Here is a 16013-nt window from a genome sequence, read left to right as displayed (position 1 = left end):
CAACTAATGCCAAAACATATTCACTTCCCCCCCCCCCAGCACTTCCTTTTTCCCCATTCAGCATTCTGACTGATTTTGCAGGAAGCTTATGGTGGCTTATACACCATGGAGTTAAAACTAGTAAACAGACTGCTGTTTGCTTTGTGCATGCCAAAAGGAGCACAAAAGATGATTAGTTGCAGAACTCTGTCAATAACAACCTTGATCTTGCGCTGGGTATCATTCTGTCACTGTCGGAATGTGTCACTGTTACAGGAAATGTCTTGTACTATCTATCATGTTCTTGTTAGATGTGCTGTTCACAAATACAGTTTCAAAACACAGGTGTAGTTTCAAGTCATTTTTATCTTCCTTAGTTTTGTACAAGCAGTTTACAGTTATACTTTAAATGTATCCATTTTATAGCAACCTGAAAAGCTGATAATTGCAACAATTATAATTAATATACTGACATTTTGCTGCTGTCCATGTAAAAGTTGGTTTTATTTTTCAGCTGCAGTAGCAGCAGTATCGAGGCACTGTCCTGCACTTCAGTAATGGAAATTTCCCAGCCTCAGAGCACACTCTGTCTTAGTCAGCTGCAATAAAACTGAGTGATTTCAATATTGTTGTGTGCTTTACTTGTCCTCGGTTATCTGGAGCTTGTATCTTTTGAAAAGCAGCTACTCCTCATGAGCTTGCATCATCGCGCCCAAGAGTTAAAATTCAGTCAACAAGCTGTGGATAAGAGAATTGAGCCACCGAGTGAAAGCTTATTTTACCGGACTGACAAAACAAAGCATACGCAGTCAGTATCTATACAGTGAGTTGTGAGAATGCCACTGAAGCCCTGGTGTGTGACCATGGTTTTCTTGTGCTGAAGCTTTATGCACTGGGCAGCTATTTAATTTTTACAAAAGATTTAGCTAGTGCATGATATCTGTCTCTTATCTTTGTATTTCTGGTATCAACTGCTACGAAAATGCAAGAAAATACAGAAAAGGAGATAAGATTATTACAAAAGAATAGCAGAAGTCTCATAATTTACAAATACTAAAATATGCAGTCTCTTTCCCCACTTGTTCTCAGTTCAGCTGTAGACGGGACAAGCAATGCCTCCAACAGAGGCAGAAGTCAAAGCATGTAGAAACAGGAATACTGGGTTGCATTGTCCGGATATTGCGGTATCTCCATTTTTAATACTTCTTGCTCGTAGCTAAAAATGTAGGGGGCATCTGCAATGAAGATGTTGGCTGATGTGAGCACAGAGGATAAAGGATGATGAAGGAAAGAATAAAAGAGAATATGGGGAGGAAGAACGTAGAAGAAGCAAAATGAACAGGTACTGGGAATGCGTTATAGGAATAGAAGGGTTGCAGTTGGAGGGGTGACATCCAGACCCCACTGCACCTGGCTTTGTGCAAGTGAAAGAGTTGGCAGACACAAGTTCCTTCACAGGGAACCAGTTTGGGGAATGATACCAGACCTCCTAAAAAGAGCTGACCAGAACTTGTTTTCACTGATGTTGTCAGCTGGGGTGATGCTCATCACAAATACACGTTTAGCTCATGACTTTCTGATGGCACAGGTTCACTTCCTACTTGCCCGCTGTTATTATATTTAGCCCAAATGATGGGCAGTGGCTGAACAGAAACAAGTGATAAGGAACAGTTTGCTACTGGGATTCTGTGATTAAAAAATCAGCCAACATTGACACATCACCACCACAAGCATGTGGTAGCCTTTATGAGCAAGTTGGAGGCCATGGCACAGTTATTTGAATATGAGTTTACACATATGAACTGTCACACTTAGCTTTCCTGTTGCAGATAACAAAGAAACAGCCTGCTTCTCCTTTACCAGCCACATCTGCTGACACCAAACTGCAGCAGAGCTGCTTCCAGATTTATGGCTGAGACACACTGAGCACCTGCAGGGAAGTCTGCATCTTTGCTCTCTAAGCTGCTCCTGTGCTGTGGGAGGGAAGGAAGGTATCAGTCTCTTCAGTCTCTTCTTGCACTTTGTTCTGTCCACCAACCTGAGAGCCCAAAGAGTCCATTCTGCATATTTTTTACTAGATATTACATATATGCATTCATTACATCTGTTTCTAGACTCCAAAACTCATGAATCATCATTCATTTTTAAAGCATCCATTTCTTAGAGCAGAGAAGACCTGTGCAGGCCCGAGAGATTTCCTGAAGGAAGTGGTGTCACAGTATTTTGTAAAAAAGAGGCAAGCTGTTGGAATCTGTGTTGCATTACAGGGGTAATGCAATACCTCTGAGCGCTTCCTGTGTATCAGAGGTACAGTTTTCACCATATCATAAAACTTTCAAGCATTTGTTAATAAACACTCCTAGAGAAAGAATAATATCAAAATATATACCCCCTGTGGCATCTGTTATTATAAACAAAAGAAGGTTTTCATTACATATATATATATGAGATGAATATATATATCTATCAGGGGAGTATTTGTGTGAGAGAAGCAGATTTGAGGGCCCTATCCACTGCCCGCATGTTGCATCTCTCATTAGGCCATTTGGATTCCAGGCATATGATTTTTGTTGTATGTAAATTGTGAGATGCTTGAGCAAATGTAATTTTCACTATCGGCATTTTTAAACAATGTGGGTACCCAGAGAACCAACATCTGCAGAACTGCAGCACTGAGCCTTGTATGAAAATGGCAAAAATAAGATTTGCTTCTAACAAGAATGATCTACAAGGGCTGTGGTACCTAATTCAATACACAGCTTGTGCAGATATTCAGAGTAGTGCCAGCTCGATGTGTGGCCTTTCTCACTTGACAGCTTTGTTGTCTCAGCTAATTCTCCAGGCTAAATTAACCGAGCCTGGAAAGGTAGAGCTGGGGAGCAGAAGGGTGCAGTTTGCACCCCAGCAGATAAGATCTGTGGCAAGGAAATGCGAATTATCGAGACTGATCTTCTTGTCTTGATCATGGTGAGGACTTGGTCTGCAGCAGACAGGCACACGGGGTGGGGGCTGGGAAGAAATTCAAGGTTTCTGCCAATTCTATAGGGAATAAGCATTTTGACAGGTAACTACATCAACGCAAAGACAGGCTTGGGTCTCTTAGGGCTTCATCACTGAAGGAAGCTTGGGAAGTTCAGGGCAAACTGTAAGACTTAGCTGTTTGTTCAAGCTTTCTGGGACAAACGGGAACATCTGAACTGCAGTTTCATGGGGTAATCCTGCTGTGTGGAAATGCAAGACTGGAAACAACTGTGTACAATTCTTACTTCTTTAAATGGCTGTCCCATTTTAAACACTGCCACATAGAATATTACAAGTTAGAGCAGGGGAAAGACTGAGCCTCAGGAAGGTGCTCCCTCAGCCACCAGCACTAGACCAGCAGATTGAATTAATAATTAAAACATTTGTAGCTTTCAGTATTTTGTAAGTTTTAACAATGGGAGAATTATCTGGCTCGCATTACTGTTGTCTTACCTGACATATGGTGGTTATTACTCCAGATATGCAGGGCCTAATGACAAGAGATGCCTTTTATGAGTGCAGTACATCCATTGTAATCAAGTGCTACATTAATCTTACTGCATTACCGAGTCTCTGGGTTTTGTACAAGTGACACAAAGTTGTTGTGAGGATCTGTCAGCCTCCTGCATCTCAGATAACTTTTCACTATGATGTCTCATTTCTCATTGATGTTAACAGAGCCAGACTGAATCCCTGGCCTGGAAATCCTGAGAGAAAGATCAACAGCAAGGAAAAGCATTTTTTACAACTGCAGAAAAGGTTGCTTTAAAAAGGAAAAAGAGAGAGCACACTGCTCCTTTTGAAGGATATGGCAAAATATCTGCAGAGCAATGCTCTAGCATCCAATTTAACAGGTACCATTAATGGCAATAGGATAAGATTAAAATATTAGGCTCTGCCAAGCAGTATGTGTGTGGGGGGAGCAGACAGCAGATGTCCAGCCACTTAGGCCTCTGCCTCGCGCACCAGACCGTGGTATGGAAATACGTGTGGATATTTAATTGTTATTCAACTACAAGTTGCCTGGATTTATTTGTCTGGGAAGCACATATGCTGCAGTGAGAAATGAGTGTTTATTAGCACAGCAGCTCTGCCGGCCTTTCCTGCAGAGAGACAAAGTACCTCCATCTATAGAAAATGGATTAAAAGGGAGCAGCATACCGCTCTTATGTCCCATTTACCTTTGTGAAGTGCAGCTGGATAAATGCCAATATATGGATACATTTCCATCATGAACTCTGAACAGCTTTTACTGCTGCTTGTTACAGATAATAAAAAGGCAGCAGCTGTCCTCTTATCAAATCGCCATTTGGAGAAAGGTACACCTAAGTAAGGGACATAAACAAGACTCCTCCTTCAGGGACAGCTATGGGGCTACATGAAAATAAACCCTTTAAGAGCTAGATTAGGAAGATGGGGCCATTGCCCTGCATTCAAGCATTTTTCCGGTGCTTGTTGCAACAACCTTTTGTGGTTGCTCTTAACTTGTCCTCTTTCCTCCTTGGTTCCTCTTCCACTACTCTTACCCATGACAACATCCTCCTAGAGTCCTGATCAATCCTGTGCCATGGGGGCTGCTGCTGCGGGATGACCTCCCTTCACCTATCCAGTCATCCTCCCTCCGTGTTCAGCTATGCTCTTTTTGAGGCAGCACCACCTAGGAGGAGAAGTGTGAAGTTAAGCCTAGAATAGCAGTGAGGCATCCCCCAGATCTGCAGCAAATCCAACACCTGTACTTCTCCCACTCCCTGCAGTTCCAGTCTCCGTTCTCAGTGTCCAACTCTCCTCCTTTCCTGGGCTGCTCTGTTTTGTACTGCATTAGTTTTCTTACATTTTATTGAGCTGCTTGAGCTCAAGAAAGGACCAGACAAGAATCCAGCCTGTACAAAGAAAGCAGCAGGGCTGGGAGCAGAAGTGTCCTTTTGATACCAGCGGTCCATTAGTTTTGGCTCAGCTGCCATGACTCCCCAAGTCAAACAGGGAGGTTTGACTACAGTGCTGAGAAGACTTCAGCCACTTCTTTTGCCTTTGCCATCCTTTGCTGCACTTTTCTCTGATCTTGAAAAACATGGGGGAAAACCAGTCAGGTTTATAGTAACTTCCTCACCATCTCCTTTGTGCTCATCTTCTTCCTTTCCTGTTTCTGCCACATACTCTTCCAAAATCTTTGTGCTGTAATTCTCTATGCTCCTGCTGACTTTGTCCTACTGCTCAAGCAGCTGTTGACCTCTAGAAACACATTCCTGATCAAGGATCCTTCTCCCTGCAGCCACAGCACAGCAAGGCAGACAAACACAGGCCTCCTCTCTCAGGACAGGCGTTCAAAATAAAAAGTATTACACAATCCACAAGACATGCGCATTACTCACCAAAACAATCATGGGTATCCTATTTCTGCAGCCCTGCCTCTCAATGCTTGCTTCTTGCCACTGTCGTGCCAGTGTGCTGAAGCCAGGACCCAGGAACAACTGTATGTGTGCGTGTAAACCTAAAGCCTGCAATGGAGGGGATGTTTCTGTACAGCTGTAGCAATGATCAGAGGCTGTCTGCCTGCAAGGGACAGAAGCATCTCACTGGGTTTGTTTTGTGATGTGGTCTGATCATTTATACTGTTGAATTAATAAAAACAACAAGATAGAAGCTTGCCAAATGGTATCCATTGCTAGCTGCCATTCGTTCCTTCATTCTTATTCCACATACACTAGGAAGTGTGCATTATCTGATACATTGAGACATAAGAAACAAATAAATGCCTTTATATTGCAAGGAAAAAAAAAACAACAAAAACTTTCTAGAAATACTGTAGAAACATTCACATCCTCTATTTCTGTCTTTTATAAAAGGCAGGCTGTGTCTTATTATCATCAAGGAAGAAGTAAACAAACGTAATTTAATCAGTTCTGTCTTTCATCGATTTGCATCAGCAAGAATAAAAGACAAAGGCAGAATGGAAAACAGCAGCTTTGTGCTAAAAGTTTGAATGCACAAAATACTTCTTTCTCCAGCTGTCAAACATTAAAAAACGCTATGCATACCAGTAATAATAAAAGTGTCAAACAATTGACCACACTGGGAATCACAATGCTTCATTAAAAGCTCTGAGGCAGAGTAGAAAAGCTTCCAGCCATTTGTTAAACAGAACTAAATGCTAAGATACTTTCAGAAAGTGTCAGAAGATGCTTTCATCTAGTCTAGCCAGGCAGATAAACATCTCCTTGCTTACTGCAGCCCGGCCTCGGAGCTCGCAGCAACTCAGCACTAACAGCTGGATGTGCCATTTGCTTTCCCGAGACCAGGGCATCTCTCAGTAAAGCAGAAACAAGTAATGTCCTTCCCAGTGATGAGGCCTCCGTTCCATGTGGTGCAGGGACTTACTGGGGAATTTTGTATTTACATATGTAATTACGTGCTATCTGGAGAACCGAACCTATTTGTTCAGCTGACAGGCGATGTTGGGACAAGGAATTTTACAGACAGGATATTTATAGACCCTTTATCTCTACGTGCGATCAGAACTGAAACGTCAAACAATGCCCTGAACGAAGGGTTCTTTCAGTTCAACTTTTCTCCATTGTTGCTTTTCCCTATGGGTTTTTTTTTTTTTTCTCCCTCTGTCTGGTTACTGCCTAAAACTTGGCAGTGAGAGAAAAAAGGGAATGTGACTCACACTGACAACTTCATTTGCTGTAAGAGACCTCAGTAATTGCTCTAACCCACTTACAGGAAAGCTACCCCTCCTCTTTCTCTCTTCCTCCACCCTTACATAGACAGAGGCCATATTTGTAGCAGGAGCAGCCCGGCTGATCTCAGGGGTCATGCTATCACTTATGAAGTAACCAGGCCTCTTTCTTTTCACTTTTCTTCTGAGGGATTCCAGTTAACCCCTCACAACAACTCCAGTTTAAGGGGCATCTTCCTGCCACGGATTTCTCATGAACCCCATAGCCAGGGTTTCCAAAGGACTCACGGCTGAAACGCAGCAGGGCTGAAGCAGCTGCTCCCACCAGACACAGCAGCTTGGCAGCCAGCATCCCAGCGCCAGCGTAGAGCTATCGAGGAGTCAAACAATTGTCGCCTTTTCCTTTGCTGATGGGATGGGGGCAGGGGCAGTAAATGGAACAGGAGGAGAACCGGCGCAGATGCCTGCGCAGCGCTCTACCAAAATATATTTTCTTTTTTAATTACATAATCCCCATAATGAGCGTGGCATTCGTAGTGAGGTGGCGGAACAGATGGCAGAGACTTCGTTTTCAGCAAGACGTTAATTAACAACAACTCCGGGTTCTGCTAGAGAAGGTTTGTTCTGCTCTAGCAGGGTTAAGATGGGGGCTTACTACATAGGGCAAAACTGAGTTTCCAAACACAGAACTGTGATTTTTATCCCTGTTGGAATTTCCAGCATACTCTCCACAGCAACACAGCAACCTCCCACATGCAAAGCCGTGTTAAAAACCAGCACAAGTTTGGGTCCCAGGAGCAGCTTGGGATTCTCTACAAACACTTCTGAATGCTCTGTGGACATACAAATACAAAAAGGAGAGGGAAAAGGGGTTAATGTGATTGAGAGAGCTTTGTGCAACTTAAACTGCAGGTGAGATTGTGTAATATACAGCATCTTCACAGGGATATGCTTAAAGTTAAAGCTTTCTGAGAAGCCCTGCCTTAAGTTCTCCCTCCTCTTTCCTCTGTTCCACACACTCAGACTTAACATCTTCAGCACACTGATGCAGCTGAGCTGGAAAGAGCTATCCCAAGGGGGACTTGAGCAGAAAGTAGCTATGAAAGATATTTATTAAAACCACAGGCAGAGAATACATCACCCAGACACAATGAATAGGGAAATAGCCCATGCAGCTGAAAAGTCTAGCCTCTATTTTTCGTCTGATAAAGCTAGCCAGACAGCCCAGCACAGTGAACAGCCCACAGACATTCAGCTCTTCCCTCCCTGTGCTGCCAGGTGACATGAGGTTGCTTTTTCCTGCTCTGCATTCACCATCGCAGGCTCTCCAGGGTCACATGCCCAAGTCCTGCAGCAGCCTGTGGGCCACATTCCTCCGGGGATTACATCCATCCCCAGCAGGAGAGAAGGAAGATCTATGCAGGCCAAAAGGGATGGGCAAGCAGTGGGGAGGGAGGAGCTGAGGGGGGAAGGAGCCAGCTGTAGAGAACATCAGGATGAACACAGGCAGGAGCTGGAGGACAGTCCTGCAGGAAAGGGAGAGGGGAAGCCGTCACATTCTATAACAGTATAAAACAGGGCAGCAGGGCACCTAGATTCATCTGCTGTGAAGCTTGGAAATGAACCCATTATTCCCAAATCTCACCACTCATCCCTGTGCTGCCAGCAAATATCTAACAGCTGACAAGAAACATCTCTGCCCATTCTAGTGACATGCACGTCCAGAAAGGATGCTTTGCCATTACTCCCACTCCAGGCAGTAGATGGCTGTGGGTCTGTGCTGTAAGCTGAAAATCATGACCCTACCCAGTACCCAGGGGGAGAAAATGATGATTGCAGATGATTTTTTTATTTTCTTTCACTGTGTCTGTAAAATACATAGTTAGGGTGAGTTAAAAATTGCATTACAAGAACATTGCAGTTATGAAGTCCAACAAATGAGTATATGCCTGAACTGAGAATGTCAATTCCACCTTTCAGCAGCTATTTTAGTTCAAAATACCAGGTCAAGCTCCTATGCCAAATTGCTTTTAGCCAAAAGAAAGTGCATCCTGACATGCTTTTATTGAGTATCACTAACCTGCAGAATTGTACGTGATTTGGGCCTCCATGGGTTCATGTTGTGTTAAACCAGAAACTGGCCACAGAGCAGAGCTCAGTATCTTGCATGCATCAGATGGCAGAGATTCTTTGCAGGATGATTTTCAGGAAAAGTGCCAGCTATCACCGAAACTGTGCTTAGGAGGTGCAAAGTAGAGGAAAGAAAAGAACACAAAAAAAACCTATATTCTGCTTAGCCTGTCCTCCTTTGGTAGCAATTGAGAGGGAGATGTGAGAATCAACAGAATGCATTTGTACTTACAGCCACTTTTTTGGGAGGAGAGAAGGGTGACTAAAAACACTTAGCAGATATTACCTTAGAAAAATAAACCCAGCATAACGAGAAGTTAACTCTTCAAGGAAAACGAAGAAGAAAAGCGACCAGCAGATGCAGAGACAAACACTGACTTCACTGGAGCTGCAAGGCTGAATTTGGCTTGAATTCTGTGAAGTACTTTCAAAGCAGGAGCATACTGCATACAAATGAGCGTTAAATAATTCGCATCATTAAGAGAGCTCTGAGCAGCTCATCTGGACTTTGAAAAAAGCTAAAGCAAATGTACATTGCTTGAATACCATTAGGGACTGTCATTAACTAGCATTAAGACATCTACAGTATCGGCAGTGCTATAATAAGAGACCCATCCTCCTTTTTAGGCTATTTTCTTTATTGATTGTAGACTTTCTTATGCACAAGCTTTAGAGTGCCACAGAGCTCAGCAATTCACGTAGGAATACCCACTAAAGAACTATACAATTACTTCTGGTTTATATTGCATCTTTTAATTTTGTTTTTCTAGAAACATAGTCCTGTCTATTTGGTGTAGATACCACAGCCAATTTAAACACCAATGTATATGAAGGAAGCAAAGACACAAATAGGTAAATGGATTTAGCCAGGGTGACACAGAAGAACCCAGTGTAACAGAAATAGACTAAAGGGTCTGGCTGCCCAGTTTCCTGGTTTAACCATTTCACTCAATCAGCTCTAAGCAGAGCTGCTGTAGGAGTAGGATAAACTGTGGCCTCATCCTGTATCTCAAATGCCTGAAAACAGGTTTCAGAAGTAGCAGGGACAGAAGAGGTCAGGTGAAAAACACAAGTTGCACAAAGAACCTAAGGTATAATATATTTTAATACGCTTGAAGGTATTCAAGTGCCAGAGCAGCAGAATCTGACGAGTGATGGAACACTAAGAGCTAAATATGTGCAGCAAAGAGCATAGGGGGAGGCAGGGGCAGGCAACAGCCTACAGGCAGTTGAAGGGGAGCTGGAAGGAATCTTTAATGAAGGCAGAAATCGTTCTGGGTGACTCAGAATATTGGTATTCACAAAGAGAATTGAGAACAGGCAAAAATAAATAAAGCTGAAAGCAAAACCCAAAGGCCAAATCCCTCTCAATAGCCAGAACACTGATATAATCTGAGCAACCAAACAACAGGTCCTTGTGAAAACCTCTCTCAGCTACTTCCTGTGCACCAGCCTCCCTCCACGGCTGGTGATGGCTGTAAGCAGCTCTGGCTGCCCAAGCCAGGGAGCTTTGCAGGCTGCTGTTGTGCAGACACCAGTTTCCTTGCAGAACGCAGCCCCGGTGGTCTTCCCTCCACACCCCCAGCCCTTGGCTTCCCTGTGACATCTCAACTAGTGCATTGTGTAACTTCACAAACTTCCCTTGAGCCCTGAGCAGCTCAGCTCGGCTTTCATTAGCTGCCAGCTTTTGTACATGTCACAGGCACACACATCGGTCACTGACAGATTCAAAGTTGGAGTAGTTTTATTTCTGAGTGGATTTATGTTAGCCAACTTCCAGATCCTGCTGCCAGCAGCCCCAAACGTGTGCAGCAACATTTAACTATCACCCCAAGGTCTACCGTGAGCACGGAAAACCAGAATGCTTTCCTTTTTTTTTTATTTTAAAACAAGTGTGATGATTTTTTGCCTTTTTAAAATTTTTGCTTTTTTTTTTGTCAAAGAAGTTACAGTTACATATATTGGAACTGAGATCAGGAAGACTGAAGGACAGGAAAGACTTCTTGACAGCGAGATCTATTAGTGAATGGAATCGCCTCCCAAAGGAGGCAGTGGGAGCACAAGAAGTGCTTTAGCAGAGCCAGTATTAAGTGCTCCAAGCAATGTGGCCAGCTTCTAGAGGGCTGCCATGAGACCCACGGCCCTCAGCAATACAGGATGCTTGCCATTAGCTTGCTAATGCACATCCTGGCTTGGCCGATTGCTGTTTGGGAATAGCTCATTGACTTCAAATTTCATTAACAAGAAAATATTAGAAGACAGTTTTCTAATGGTAGGGGCAGGCCTTTGCAACGTATCTTCCCATTACAAAAGGCAATTGTTAGGGGGAAGAAGTGAATGGTTTTCATTAGTATTTGTATTAGGATTTATTATTAACCTTTCCTTAAACTACTTCAAAGTAAAAAATACTAAACTGCTTGGATCCCCTCTCTGCCTCTTTCATCCTGCAGAAAACAGCCACCTCCCCATCTCTTGCTAGCGCTACCAAAGAAATAGAAAAGGCCACCAGTTACAAGGAGTTTTAAGATTGGAATACAGATCCATAATTTCTTTACCTTAGAGAGCAGACAGAACCAAGACACAAATTGAGATGCTAAAATTAAGGCAAAAAAACAGCCTTAAAAACATTTCCAGGAGAGAGAACATAATGGGGGAGAAATTGGCTTACTCTATTTTTCAAAGGGTTTAATGTCAGTCCAAAACCAAGCACCTGAAATGCTTTCCTCAGTTTTATAGTTAGTATACACTGCACTGTGTAGCAGTACCTTGTTTCAGTAGTTTAGCCAGTAACTTCCAAAAACTGTATTTAGACTTTAAATGTAAGCTTAATGCTGAATATCTAGGGATTGATGTTTAGTATCCCCATCAATCACCAGTACAAACAATCAGCTTTAGACCTGTAGTAAGAGGAAGCTCTGTCTGTGTATGATTTGATAATTCTAATGTTTTGAGGAGATTAAAATCCATTGAAGGGTGGGACAGAGTGAAGATTCATTTTTGTCTTTAAAAGCAGACTCACCAATGCAACAAGGCAGCCTGCCTACACTGCTGAACTTGACCTTTGCCTCAGCTGCAATGTTTTGTTTCTTCAGAAAGACATGAAGTTTCAGGAGAGTGACAGGACAGAAAGGGGGAATTGGCAGAGCCATTTCAGCACCTAATTCATGTTCCCATCTCGAGTCTCTCAGTGGCAGGGGTTCTACTGGAGCAGTGCTGAAGCAGCTCTGCTTTAGGGAATCTTTTGAGAGCCAGCACTAAAGACACAGTACCTTCAAAAGCCAGTGACATTCAGCCAGTTACAGGGAATACTCCTGACATGCGCCCATGCTTCACCCCATGCCGGTCATTCCAGCTCCTGGCACAGTTGTGTGGAATTAGCTGCATCAATAGAAAGCAATTGGTGAAATACCTGATGGCAGTGGCCCAACTCTCGCTTACCTGCACCTGTCTGGAACCCAACAATTCGATCCATCGTTAGCAGCTTGGCTTAATTATAACTTAGAACTTCTTCAAGCATAGACTTTGCACAAGATTTTAAGTGACTATAATTAATTATACAGAAAGCCTGAAGTGTCTTCTGGTCCATTGTTAAAAATGTCCTTTCCCCACACTGACACCAGAACTTGGTTTTGTAAAGGAACTGGGCTGTAGACTAGGAGAGAGGTCTCTCTCATAGCCTGATATACACAGAGAGAAAGAGCTTTCCTGGCTTAAATGAACTAAAACAAGGCTTCAAATTTGCTTAATCTCAATTAAGAGATGCAGAAAGGAATATTATTCTAACCTATACTTGTTTAGTCCCATTCTTTATATTAATTACTTCTTTCCTCTCTCCTATTTAAGGCTTTTTGCACTCTCCCCAGATTACTCTTGGCTGTTATCAGAGATGGTATTGGATAGCTGTACTCCATCCTGAACTGACTACTTGAATTTTAACCAGTAAAAAGCAGACCACAGAATTAGTGCCAGAAACACTGCAACTTCTTAAAAGACACAGGGGAAGAAGGAAGGTGTTATCATGCAAACAGACTTTTCACACTCAGCTTTTCAGTGCCTACCTGGAAGATGAAAATGTTGTGGGAATGACAGTATGCAGAGGGTTCTTTTGGTCAATCTGTGGACACGGGAATATCACAAATTTTCCCTGTTGCATTTGGTTTGCTTTGGCCAAAGGAAAGAGGGAGCCCTCTAGGGGTAGAAACACAAAGCCCTGGAGAAATGTTCACACGCCTTTTCCATACCAAGACCCTCCTGCCTTACCTTGAGGTAGGAGCAGGTTCCTGCCGTGTGCAAGGGCTCAGAAGATGAAGGTCTAGGCAGAAAAGTCAGGCTGGGTAGAAGGAGGTCCCGTGTGCTTTCCTGGAAGTGCTTACTCTACAGCCTAGAACATGATGTGGGAAGTAAGTCTCTTTTCTATCATTTGTGCAGTGGTTTACAGGGAAAATAGCACATCACCAAAGTGCAGACTGAAATACTGCAGCTGGCCTGACCCACCACAACATAGCTAGCATTTTTTCTTTTAGGCTATGCAAAAGACTTGGGTTTGCCTTACTCTATGCCTCAAGCATAGGATGAACTCCTGTATAAAATGAGCAGGTTTATGTTTGTCAAGGCATGTTCAAAATATTTCTTTCCAAGAGCTATTTCTATTTGAAGGCTAGATAACAGCTGCACCATTAATACATTTAAATATTTTCTGATTCTAATGAGAACTTCAGATTCTTTCCAAACAGCTCAACACAACAACACGAGGATGTGGCAAACCCAAACTTCAAAACATTCTAATTCAAAAACAAACACAAAAAAACCCTACCACCCTGCAAGCATCAAAACCCATCTAACAAGATATTAAGGATTAGCTGTAGTGCCACAGGTAACAGATTTTGTTAGATATCCAAAATTGAAAAGAACAGCTTAACACTTTGAAGAAAACAAATCTTTTTTTTTTATATATATATATATAAGGGATGTTGACTGCAAGACATCTGCAGTTAGAGATGCAAAACTGTGTTATCAGTTTGGTGAAACGGGTAAACACCCATTACAGTCTCTACACATAATTTACAATAAACTTCCTGTATGACATATTCAAGGTTATGCTTGCTTTCTTAAAAAAGAAATAAATAAAACAGAGGCAGTAACATGAAAGCCTGTAATCTACATTAGTGCTACTTGAATAGCAAACTTGATCTAGATGCAGAAAATGTTTTGTCTGGCCCTTGCCAAAAAGCAGAGACATGAAGTCTGCATTACTAAAGGGGAGCCCATATTTCTTAAAGTTCTTCTTAGTCTCTGAAGAAGCCCTTCTGCTCACTCCATTTCCCAGGTATAGAGGACAGGCATTTCCAGACTGATCTGGTAGAGCATGAAGAATTAATTTCCACAGTAAAGTTTTCTAGAGAACCTGGATGAACCCAGCAAATACAAGTGAATGTACACTGAGCAGCTCTACAAGAATTTAAAAAGCCTCCATTTGTGTTGCAACAGTCACTAATTCAGGCTGAAACAGACACAACTGCTTCATCACCACTGTTAGCTCATTACTTTCTACACTGAAGGAAATGAGTGGTTCAGATTTTACAGCATATTGCAAAGACACATCAAATGGGGGTGGTTAAACAGGACTTGAAGATTTGTCATTGCTTGCTCAAACAATTTAGGTGGATAACGCTTCTGTGTCATGAACCCCATTCATGGCATCTAGTTTAGCTAAATGTAGCTTTAAATCAAAGTTTTACATTCATTTCCATGGGCTTATTGATTGCTTCTTGCTCAAACCCACCAGCAACAGAGACTGCAGATGACTGATACCACAGTGCAGAAGGTTGGCTGTGAGCCCCATGTTGAACACATGGTCTACTGGAGATCTGCTAGATGAAAAAGAAAACATTCACGAATAAGATAGCATAGCCAACGAGAATCAGCAACGCCAAGATTTCACCTCCTACTAGTCAAAAGAAGACAGTAAAGCCAATGCTGGGCACCAGCAAGGAGAAGCAATAATGATGCCCAGTCCTTTTCTTGACTGCAGCTGGAATGGGCTGTGAGCTATAGGAAGACAGCACCCTTTGACAGGAAGTACCAAAGATGCCTACATGACACTGGAGTGATTTTGTTCAGCTCTGTGTCGTTGTCAGCGAAGAGTAGCTGTAGTGCCTTTGGATTGTGGAGTTACCTGGATGATGAATTCCCACAGTTGCTTTACATAATCATGAAAGAACAGCAGCACTTAGCTGTTGCTTACGCTCCCTGGTGAGCTAAGTTAATCACAGGCTAGGAAACTGCTGCTAAGCCTCGTCAAATAAATCCCAACCTACACTCTTCTGAGAATTTGCTACTTCTCTATAGATTATTACAAGTGAATTTTCACCTCTGGAATTCTTAAAGTTAAACACCTCCCAAGCAAATCAACCAACAAAACATTTAGAACTGCGAAATGGGAGATATTTTCAAGAGATTTGAGGTTTGATTTGAAGTAGGTTCAAGTATTCCCACGGCATCTCAAGCAGAACCTACCTGATGATTACGGTTTTCCTTATTTCTGCATTTCAAGAAATATCTTCTCTGCCTCCCTCTGATGCATAATCCTTGGCTCTTACTAGATTTTTATTTTTCTTCACAAGGATAAATACAACAGCATTTAGACAAACTGCCTAAAAGACAGCATCTCTCAGATCCCTCGAGACTGTTAAAGCTTGCTTTTTGTTGTGTGCCTCAACTCTGTCCTGCTCTCCTGACATATTCTTTCCTGAGCATATGAACACCAGCACTTCAGAAACAATCACACAGATTGGTTTAGCTCCCAAGCCATATTTTGAAGGTTACCATCCATCTGAAAACTTTCTCTATGTAGCAAATTAACCCTAATGTACTCCAAGAATTCACCATCCATCCTTCCACTTCAGCAGTTAAAGACCACTTCTCTCACAAGTATGCTATTAAACAACTGGTCACAAATCTCTGCTGCAACAGGGACCTTCAGATCCTTATCCCATATTACTGTACACGAAACTTAACCTGCATTATTGCTGCTGTTAGCTGGTAAAAACAGTGAAAGAAAACTTAGATCAAACCAATGACTTAAGAGGTACACAGGCCATTTCTGCAATGGTTTTAGTGACATTATCATTTCAAGTAAGCATGCTCTCTGATTCCAAGGACTGCTTCCTTCTACTGCTTCCACTGGTCTCTTTTCCCAGGAAGG

This window comes from Pezoporus occidentalis, unplaced genomic scaffold (genome assembly GCF_034315485.1).
Source record: "Pezoporus occidentalis ecotype Australia unplaced genomic scaffold, CSIRO_AGI_Poc_V1 ctg37, whole genome shotgun sequence".
NCBI lineage: Eukaryota > Metazoa > Chordata > Aves > Psittaciformes > Psittacidae > Pezoporus > Pezoporus occidentalis.
This window is presented reverse-complemented; position numbering follows the sequence as displayed.